Below are 11,506 nucleotides of genomic sequence, written 5' to 3' on the forward strand. Positions count from 1 at the left end.
CCCTGGATTCATTAATGAATTGCAGCATCTTCTTACATCATTCTGTGCAATAGCCAGTGGTGGGCACACTTCCGATAATCCGATTTATCGAAGATAATGTTTTTATTATCGGATTATCTTTTTAGATAAATTTAAAAACCATCATCGGATTAATTATTTTCCGATGAATTACCATCCGATAACTTTTAGACCGATAACATTCTAAACTAAGCTAAACAGTGAAAAACAGTTTTAAAACTGTTAAAGCTGTTGAGATCTACCTGTTAAAAGTTTCCTAATAAGCATGTTGTTCTACCCTTTGCAAACAGAAACCACTCTATCATCTGTAATCAAAGGAGAACTGGTGACCAAAAAAATAGTAATTTTCTTTAACACCATACTAATATAATCGCAATGTCACCAAGTCATCCAGAGGCATACATGTTTAACTTATGGTTCAAATTTTAACCACTCATTTTAGACAAGTTATTTAAAATTATTGTCATGTCTGAAGTTTATAAAGTGAAAATATCAGATATATGTTTTTGTTTTAAGTAATGTGCTAATTTTTAAGGTTTTGTGAGCACATGCTGTGCCAGGCAGCAATGCATTATGGGTAGCATAAAGTAATCTCAGACGTTCACGACAGGACAAATGCATTTCAGACACTCTGTTCAGGGTCCACAGATAACAGCATTAAACTCTAGTGCCTAAAACTCTCGTGAATATATTCTCTGGGTTTATAGACGTTAGTGTATTTGCGTTTGTTAAATTCCACGCATCTTAAATGTAGCAGACACGGATTATCTGGAATTTTGTTTGACATTTTTTCAAGGCTGCTACTGCCATCTACTGGCCAGGAGTGTTCATGGCAGTATTAAACGTCTGGGTACATGGCTGCTCTCAAAGTGTTGGTATTGTCCATTGTTCAGGCGCTTTTTGTGTGCATATATGTTAACTTTGTATTCTAAAACTACGGTTACAAGTAATTCCGACTCCTTATCGGTCCACACGAACAAGGTTGGTGCCATGTTTTTAGTTTTTGTGGAAGTGACGACAAGAGAATAAGGCTCCTGATTGGATAGAATTTTAATCAGTACCGCCACCCAAAGGTTTGGCAGACTAATTACAACACATTTATACGGTTCGATGTGGATGGATTTTTTTTTTAAACGACGTAGTGTGGATGAAGTATTTTCCCCAAACTGAAAGGGTAAGATATTCGGTTTTACAAATACCCGACAACGTGTGTACATGGCCTTATGTCTGTGAAAGGCACTATATAAATAAATTTACTTACTTACTTACTAATATTGAGTGCACGTTTTACAACATCATAAACGTTTTAAAACATGCAATTGCGATGACACTTCCAGGGCTCCGTAAAAATGCCTGTTTTTACAAATAAAAATGGAATATTTTACAAAAGCACATTTATCTTTAAACCGACACACGACACACGTCACATTAACGTGTTGGTTTATATAATGGATTACTGAACCAATCACTGTTTAGCACTTTTACCCAGAATGCTTTGCGGTCTGTGTTTGTTACAAAACCTCAGAATTAGTGCCTTATTCAACATTAAAAGATTTATGTTATATTTTAACTTTGTACAAATGACAGAATTGACATTAATGGAGTTATTCTATCAGTATTTTCAAAAAACTATAAGTTAGTATGACTTTATTTTTCAAGACCACCGCCTGACCGGTGTGTTGAAATTGATAGAGATCTGGCCTTATGGCTGCTCTCTGTGTGCCTCTGTGGTGGAAGTGCTGTTGTAAACAAGAGCTTCCAGCAGGGGCAGAATGTTGAAAGAAAAATGATTATGATTAGTAAGGAGTTGATTTTGTGGGTGCTCTCAGGATTTGTCTGTGCTGCTTCCTGCAGGGGGCAACATGGTCAAACATTCTTGCTTATTCTTTAGGTCTTTTGATGCTTTCAAAAGCGATTGTGTTAAAAATCAATTTCAGCTCTTTAGTAACTGCAAATGTCCCATAGACACCGGAATTTATTGGTTATCGATTATCTGTAACTTCCGATACATTTTTGGGTGGTTTATTGGTTTATCTTTATCAAAGATAACTTTTCAGTTATCTTATCTGTTATCGAAGTTAATTTTTTGGTTATCTGTGCCCACCACTGGCAATAGCCCATAACACACTTATACTGGGAGACTTCAATTTGCACATAGACCCCCCCACAAACCGCCCTGCTGCAGAATTCCTTGAACTCCTGGACTGTTTGCATCTCACACAACATGTCACAGTACCCACTCACACTAAAGGTCACACCCTGGATTTGGTTATTACAGACAGTGCTTTCATTACCAACCTGCAAGGAAATGACTTAGGCATGTTAGACCATAAGTGCATCTCCATGGAACTGCCTTTAGCAGGCCCATACAATAAAACAAAACACCAAATCCATTTTAGAAACATAAAAGCAATAGACATCAACCTTTTCAACCTGGATATACAAGACATCTCACTTGTCACACAGTTCACATCAGTTAATGGATCTGTTGACCATTACAATTCTAGCCTCTATAATATCCTTGAGTCTCATGCACCAATCAAAACAAGAACAGTTACATTTTCCAAGTCAGCCCCTTGGTACACCACAGAGCTCCGCAAAATGAAAACCGCTGGCCGTGCCCTGGAGCGGAAATACACCTCCAGTGGCTTACAAGTATTCAAACAGGCCTACCGTGATCATCAAAAATCATACACCAGAGCACTCGCCATAGCCAGGTCCCAATATTTCTCACTAAAAATCTCAAACACCACTGGAAACTCCAAGCAGCTATTTTCAGCAATACATTCTCTGCTCAAACCTCCCACACACGCACATGCCGACAGCAGTATTGATCAATGCAATAGGTTTATGGACTTCTTCACAAATAAGGTGGCATCAATCCAGTCAGCCCTCCCTGCTACAGCCCCATCTTCCTCTGACATCACTCTCTCAACTCCACTCAACAGTTTTTCTGTCTTCTCAGGCATCACTCAGACAGAGGTTGAGAGGATCATAAAAAGCATGAGGCCATCCACCTGTTTGCTGGATCCTCTCCCCACAGCACTATTAAAATCTCACATTACAGCCATCAGTCCATTAACCACAGCAATAATTAACCAGTCATTACACTCCAGTCAGGTTCCTCCAGCTCTCAAAACTGCTGTCATTCGCCCCCATCTGAAAAAGCCCTCACTTGACCCCGAAATCCTGGCCCACTACAGACCCATTTCAAACCTGCCGTTCCTTTCCAAAGTCCTGGAAAAAGTTGTAGAAGCCCAACTCCACAGTCATCTTCACATCCATAACATGTATGAAAAATCTCGGTCCGGTTTCCGATCAGCTCACAGTACAGAGACAGCCCTGGTCCGCGTCATGAACAACTTGCTTATGACTGCGGACCAGGGCTCACCATCACTCCTCTTATTACTGGATTTATCATCTGCTTTTGACACCGTGGACCACATCATCCTACTCCATCGCATCCAGTCTATCGTTGGACTTTCTGGGACAACACTCAACTGGTTCGGGTCATACCTCACAGGCAGGACAGAGTTTGTGACCCTAGGACAGTCCAAATCATCACCTCATACAGTTAGCTGCGGAGTGCCTCAAGGGTCGGTCCTTGGGCCAACCCTTTTCACCATCTACATGCTCCCACTCGGTCAGATAATCAATAAACACAAGGTTTCTTTCCATTGTTACGCAGATGACACACAGCTGTATATAAAAATGGACTCCACTTCCACCACAGTTCTGCCATCTGCACTTCACTGTTGCCTGGAGGAGATAAGGGCATGGATGGCTGATAACTTTCTTCAACTGAACAGCAGCAAAACAGAAGCCATCCTTATTGGTACCCCTCACCAAATCCAGTCCTTCTCGATCATAAACAGTATCTCTGTTATGTGCCGACGCGGGTTGAGGAGCGGACCTGCGTCTGACGGAACCCAGCGCTAAAACAACCAGAAAGCGGTTCCAATAACAAAACAATTTATTTTCCCCCTTCTGTGCAATACAAAGTGTACAAACATAAAAATGCGTCTGTCTGGCGGAGTGAAGGATGGCACGCTCTCCAGCGCCCAAAAGGATCGAAGCCCGGCGCTTCTGGACCCACGTTCACTGCCAAACACCCCCCAGGTGGACACGACAAACCGACTCTGCGAAGGATAGAAAAGGTGAGGTAAGTCAGCAGCTACAACTAATATCCTTCAAAGGCACACACTATCAGCAACACATTCAGGTCTGAATTTAAGCTTTATGTAAATGAGCAGCTTCTCACAACAGGTGAAGGATCATCAGTCCGCACGCCACGGCAGTGAGAAGCGAGCTGCACAATTCTCATCAATGTTCAAATATACTGCGTAACAAAATACCAAGTTACTGTTAACAATTATTCAGACAATCAATCACCTCTGATGTGTGCTGACAGCATGTGTCCCTCACCCGTTCTCCTTCACAGGCACGATGTGTCAAACCCAGGCGCGGTCCTCAGCGTCTCACAAACGAACATCACAAGGTCAATTCTGCTTGAATCACACATGGCTTAAATGCAGAACGCCATCTCATTATCTGCTTCAGCTGAAAGTCTTTAAGGTTGCACGTGAGCACCATCCACAGGTGCTGCACATCACGTTGATGAGGGTGAAGGACTCTTCTGCCAGCACCTTCTCCACAGACAATAAATCAGTTTGCATACCACCTGGAGAGCAAAGAAAAGAAAAGAACACCAAAATGTCCAGCCAAACCCCCCCAACACACAACAATCTCGATCTTTGACCCTAACATTTCCCTGTCCTCATCCGTTACAAACCTTGGTGTCAGATTTGATTCACATCTCACATTCGACTCCCACATCTGTCACCTTTGCAAGGTCTCTTTCCTCCACCTTAAAAATATCGCAAAACTCCCTTTCCCAACACGACGCAGAAAAGTTGGTCCATGCCTTTGTCTCCTCCAGATTGGACTACTGCAAAGCCCTCCTTGTCGGGATCCCTGGCAAAAGTCTACAAAAGCTGCAGCACATTCAGAACTGTGCTGCCCGGGTCCTGACGAGGAGGCGAAATATGATCACATCACCCCGGTCCTCAGATCCCTTCAATGGCTGCCCATTCAACAAAGAATTCAGTACAAATTCTGTCTCCTTACCCACCAGTGCATATATGGAACTGCCCCTGCCTACCTCAGTGAACTCCTCACGCCACACACCGCCCCAAGAACCCTCCGCTCCACCACGTCCACCTACCACCTGCACCAGCCCAGATCCAAGCTCTCCACCATGGGAGACAGGGCCTTCCAGGCAGTCGCCCCACGGCTCTGGAATACCCTTCCAGAGACCCTGAGGGCCCCACAGAGTGTGGGGGCATTTAAAAAAGGCCTCAAGATATTTTTATTTAAAAAGGCCTTTTAAAATGTTAAAATGTTTAAAATGTTATGATTTTATCTGTGTGGTTATGCTTTATGAATATTTTATTGTTTTTGACTCTGTATATTGTTTGTTTTTAGTCTTTGCTCTGTAGCACTTTGAGATTATATGGAATGTAAAGTGTGTTACAAATAAAATGTATCATATAACACTGGACAATGATCTCTATATAACACTGGACACTGATTTCTATACAACACTAGATACTGATCTCTGTATAACACTGGACACTGTTCTCTATATAACACTGGACACTGATCTCCATATAACACTGGACACTGCTCTCTATATAACACTGTACAATGCTCTCTATATAACACTGGACACTGATCTCTATATAACACTGGACACTGATCTCTATCCACTTTTGTTCATGATATGGTAAGAACACACACACACACACACACACACACACACACACACACACACACACACACACACACACACACACACACACACACACACACACACACACACACACACACACACACACATATATATATATCCATCCATCCATTTTCCGCCCAGACCTCCCAATCCACACACACCTCACCTAGCACCTCCGGGGGAACCCCAAGGCGTTCCCAAGCCAGCCGAGATATGTAGTCCCTCCAGCGTGTCCTGGGTCTTCCCCGGGGGCTCCTCCCAATGGTACGTGCCCGGAACACCTCTCCAGCAAGGCGTCCTCCATGACCTCCCTGAACTCCTCCCAGACCCGATTTTTTGCCTCTGTGACCGCACGGGCTGCGGCACGCTTGTCCTGCCGGTACCTGTCAGCTGCCTCCAGGGTCCCACATACCAACAAAGATAAGTAGGACTCCTTCTTCAGCTTGACGGCATCCCTTACTTCCGGCGTCCACCACCAGATTCGGGGAGTGCCGCGACAGGCACCAGAGACCTTGTGACCACAGCTATGAGCGGCCGCATCAACAATGGAGGTGGAGAACATGGTCCACTCGGACTCCATGTCTCCAACCTCCCCCGGGATCTGGGAGAAGCTCTCTCGGAGGGGGGAGTTGAAGACCTTGCTGACAGAGGATTCCGCCAGTCATTCCCAGCAGACCCTCACGATACGTTTGGGCCTGCCAGGTCTGACCTGCTTCCTCCACTCCCAGCGGATCCAACTCACCACCAGGTGGTGATCGGTCGACAGCTCTGCCCCTCTCTTCACTTGAGTGTCCGAGACACGTGGCCGAAGGTCAGATGATACGACTACAAAATCGATCATCGACCTCCGGCTCAGGGTGTCCTGGTGCCACGTGCATTTATGGACACCCTTGTGCTCGAACATGGTGTTTGTGATGGACAAACTGTGACTAGCACAGAAGTCCAACAACTGAACACCACTCGGATTCAGATTGGGGAGGCCGTGCTTCCCGATCACCCCCCTCCAGGTCTCACTGTCGCCACCCACGTGAGCGTTGAAATCCCCCAGGAGATTAATGGAGTCCCCAGTTGCAGCGCTATCTAGTACCCCTCCCAGGGACCCCAAGAAGGTCAGGTACTCTGCACTGCCGCTCGGCCCATAGGCCGAGACAACGGTGAGAAACCTGTCCCCGACCCGAAGGCGTAGGGACGCGACCCCCTCGTTCACTGGAGTAAACTCCAACACATGGCGAATGAGCTGGGGAACAATAAGCAATGCGACCCCAGCTCTCCGCCTCTCCCCATGGGCAACACCAGAAAAATGAAGCGTCCCCTCTCCAGGAGTTGGGTACCAGAGCCCAAGCTGTGAGTGGAGGTGAGCCCGACTATCTCTAGTCGGTATCTCTCAACCTCCCGCACAAGCTCAGGCTCCTTCCCCCCGAGCGAGGTGACATTCCACGTCCCAACAGCCAGGGGCTATGAGCATGGACCGGGCCACCGGGCCACCGGGCCACCGGGCCACCGGGCCACCGGGCCACCGGGCCACCGGGCCACCGGGCCACCGGCCCTCGACCGCCACCCAATCCTCTCTGCACCCGACCCCCATGGCCCCCTCTGCAGGTGGTGAACCCACAGGAGGGCGGGCCCACGTCGCTCTTTCGGGCTGAGCCCGGCCAGGCCCCATGGGCTAAGGCCCGACCACCAGGCGCTCGAGCGCGAGCCCCAACCCCAGGCCTGGCTCCAGGGTGGTGCCCCGGCTCCGCCACACTGGGCGACGTCTCGGTCCTTGATTTTTTACTGGTCATGGAGGTTCTGAACTGCCCTTAGTCTGACCCGTCACCTAGGACCTGTTTGCCTTGGGAGACCCTACAAGGGGCACAAAGCCCCCGACAACATAGCTCCTAGCATCATCCGGGTACGCAAACTCCCCCAGCACGATAAGGTGGCAGCTAGAGGGGGGCAGTTATATATATATATATATATATATATATATATATATATATATATATATACGAGGTCTCTTAGATAATAAACCGACCCATTTTTTTTTTTTTTAACTATATGGATTTGAATGACATGCGATTACACCAATCATGCTTGAACCCTCGTGCGCATGCGTGAGTTTTTTCACGCGTGTCGGTGACGTCATTTCCCTGTGGGCAGGCCTTGAGTGAGATGTGGTCCCGCCCTCTCGGCTGAATTCCTTTGTTTCACACGCTGCTTGAGACGGCGCGCGTTGCTTTATCAAAATTTTTTCTGGACCTGTGAGGAATATCCGAGTGGACACTATTCGAGAAATTAAGTTGGTTTTCTGTGAAAAGTTTAACGGCTGATGAGAGATTATGGGGTGTTTCTGTCGGTGTAAGGACTTCCCACGGAGCGGGACGTCCTGCAGTGCTTCCAGGCGCTGTCGTCGCCTAATTTAAGGCTTAATTCACCCAGGACATCGTGAGAGAACAGAGAAGATTCAGAAGAGGCCGGCATGAGGAATTTATGCGGACATTCCACTGTTTAAGGACATTTTTTTAATGAAAGACGTACGCGCAAATTCGCCGAGTCGTTTCCGTGACGACTCGGCAAATCTGTGTGCGCCGCGACAGGAAAAACACCTCCGTGTTGAAAACCATTTGTAGAATTCAGGCGGCTTTTAATGGCTTTCAACAAGTGAGTAACTGAGAAATTGTTTAACAGCTTGGGCATGTTCCAACTTGCCCGTTAAGATTTCCAACGGAGGTGTTTTTCCTGCCGCGACCCCCCGCGGTCGGGTCCAGCCCGACATGCGACTCTGCCCGCACGTTCTTTCATTACAAAATGACCGTTAACAATGGAATGTCCGAATAAACTCCTCATGCCGACTTCTTCTGAAAGTTCTCTGTTCTCTGACGACTTATTGCGTCAACAGAGCCTGAAATGTGGAAGTTTTCAACTTGAAACGGCGAGACGCTGCCGCCTCGAAGCGCAGATCGCCGTCAGGCGCCGTGGACCGTCCTTAAAGCGACACTACCAGACCAAAATCTCTCATCAGCCGTTAAAATTTTTACCGAAAACCAGCTGAATTTATTGAATGGTGTCCACTCAGTTGTGCCTTACAGTTTTGAAAAATTTTTTATCAAACAAAGCAACAGTCTCTGAGCCATTCCTAAACAATGAAAAAAATCGACGAGGGGGTGGACGACTCCTCACTCAAAGACTGCCCACAGGCGAATGACGTAACCGACAGGCGTGAAAAAACTCTCGCATGCCCACGAGGGTTCAAGCATGTCTGATGTAATCACACGTGATTCAAATCCATATGGTTTTTGAAAAAAATAATAAGGTCGGATACTTTTCTAATAGACCTCGTATATATATATATATATATACGAGGGCTGTCCGTAAAGTATAGGTCCTTTTTATTTTTTTCAAAAACTATATGGATTTCATTCATATGTTTTTACGTCAGACATGCTTGCACCCTCGTGCGCATGCGTGAGTTTTTCCATGCCTGTCGGTGACGTCATTCGCCTGTGAGCACTCCTTGTGGGAGGAGTCGTCCAGCCCCTCGTCGGAATTCCTTTGTCTGAGAAGTTGCTGAGAGACTGGCGCTTTGTTTGATCAAAATTTTTTCTAAACCTGTGAGACACATCGAAGTAGACATGGTTCGAAAAATTAAGCTGGTTTTCAGTGAAAATTTTAACAGCTGATGAGAGATTTTGAGGTGATTCTGTCGCTTTAAGGACTTTTCACGGAGCAAGACGTCGCGCAGCGCTCTCAGGCAGCGTCATCAGCCTGTTTCAAGCTTAAAACCTCCACATTTCAGGCTCTATTGATCCAGGACGTCGTGAGAGAACAGAGAAGTTTCAGAAGAAGTCGGTTTCAGCATTTTATCCGGATATTCCACTGTTAAAGGAGATTTTTTTTAATGAAAGACATGCGGACGGGTCTGCGCGTCGGGACGCAGCCGACGCGGCGCGGCGGCACAGGAAAAACACCTCCGTGTTGATAACCATTTGTAAAATCCAGGCGGCTTTTGATGGCTTTCAGTGGAGTGAGTATATGAGAAATTGTTTATCAGCTGGAGATGTTCCAACTTGTCCTCAAGGCTTCCAACAGAGGTGTTTTTCCTGTGGCGGAGTGTGGAAACTCACGCATGCGCACGAGGGTTCAAGCATGTCTGACATAAAACCATATGAATGAAATCCATATAGTTTTTGAAAAAAATAAAAAGGACCTATACTTTACGGACAGCCCTCGTATATATATATATATATATATATATATATATATATATATATATATATATATATATATATATATATATATATATATGATGATTCCATAAAACTTGTATAAACTTTGATTAAAGAAAGATAATTTTTAGTATTATTTGTCCCAGTGAGATATAAGTTTTTTTTTATTTTTTTTTTTTATATAGCGCCAAATCACAACAACAGTTGCCCCCAGGCGCTTTATATTGCAAGGCAAAGCCATACAATAATTACAGAAAAAACCCCAACGGTCAAAACGACCACCTGTGAGCAAGCACTTGGCGACAGTGGGAAGGAAAAACTCCCTTTTAACAGGAAGAAACCTCCAGCAGAACCAGGCTCAGGGAGGGGCAGTCTTCTGCTGGGACTGGTTGGGGCTGAGGGGAGAGAATCAGGAAAAAGACATGCTGTGGAAGAGAGCAGAGATCAATCACTAATGATTAAATGCAGAGTGGTGCATACAGAGCAAAAAGAGAAAGAAACACTCAGTGCCTCATGGGAACCCCCAAGCAGTCTAGGTCTATAGCAGCATAACTAAGGGATGGTTCAGGGTCACCTGATCCAGCCCTAACTATAAGCTTTAGCAAAAAGGAAAGTTTTAACCTTAATCTTAAAAGTAGAGAGGGTGTCTGTCTCCCTGATCCGAATTGGGAGCTGGTTCCACAGGAGAGGAGCCTGAAAGCTGAAGGCTCTGCCTCCCATTCTACTCTTAAAAACCCTAGGAACTACAAGTAAGCCTGCAGTCTGAGAGCGAAGCGCTCTATTGGGGTGATATGGTACTAAGAGGTCCCTAAGATAAGATGGGACCTGGTTATTCAAAACCTTATAAGTAAGAAGAAGAATTTTGAATTCTATTCTAGAATTAACAGGAAGCCAACAAAGAAAGGCCAATATGGGTGAAATATGCTCTCTCCTTCTAGTCCCCGTCAGTACTCTAGCTGCAGCATTTTGAATTAACTGAAGGCTTTTCAGGGAACTTTTAGGACAACCTGATAATAATGAATTACAGTAGTCCAGCCTAGAGGAAATAAATGCATGAATTAGTTTTTCAGCATCACTCTGAGACAAGACCTTTCTAATTTTAGAGATATTGCGCAAATGTAAAAAAGCAGTCCTACATATTTGCTTAATATGTGCATTGAAGGAGATATCCTGATCAAAAATGACTCCAAGATTTCTCACAGTATTACTAGAGGTCAGGGTAATGCCATCCAGAGTAAGGATCTGGTTATACATCATGTTTCTAAGATTTGTGAGGAAATTAGAGGTCATCCATGTCTTTATGTCTGTAAGACATTCCTGCAATTTAACTAATTGGTGTGTGTCCTCTGGCTTCATGGATAGATAAAGCTGGATATCATCTGCATAAAAATGAAAATTTAAGCCATGCTTTCTAATAATACTGCCCAAGGGAAGCATGTATAAAGTGAATCAAATTGGTCATAGCACAGAACCTTGTGGAACTCCATAA

The sequence above is a fragment of the Thalassophryne amazonica genome, chromosome 7 (genome assembly GCF_902500255.1).
Source record: "Thalassophryne amazonica chromosome 7, fThaAma1.1, whole genome shotgun sequence".
NCBI classification, from domain to species: Eukaryota; Metazoa; Chordata; class Actinopteri; order Batrachoidiformes; family Batrachoididae; genus Thalassophryne; species Thalassophryne amazonica.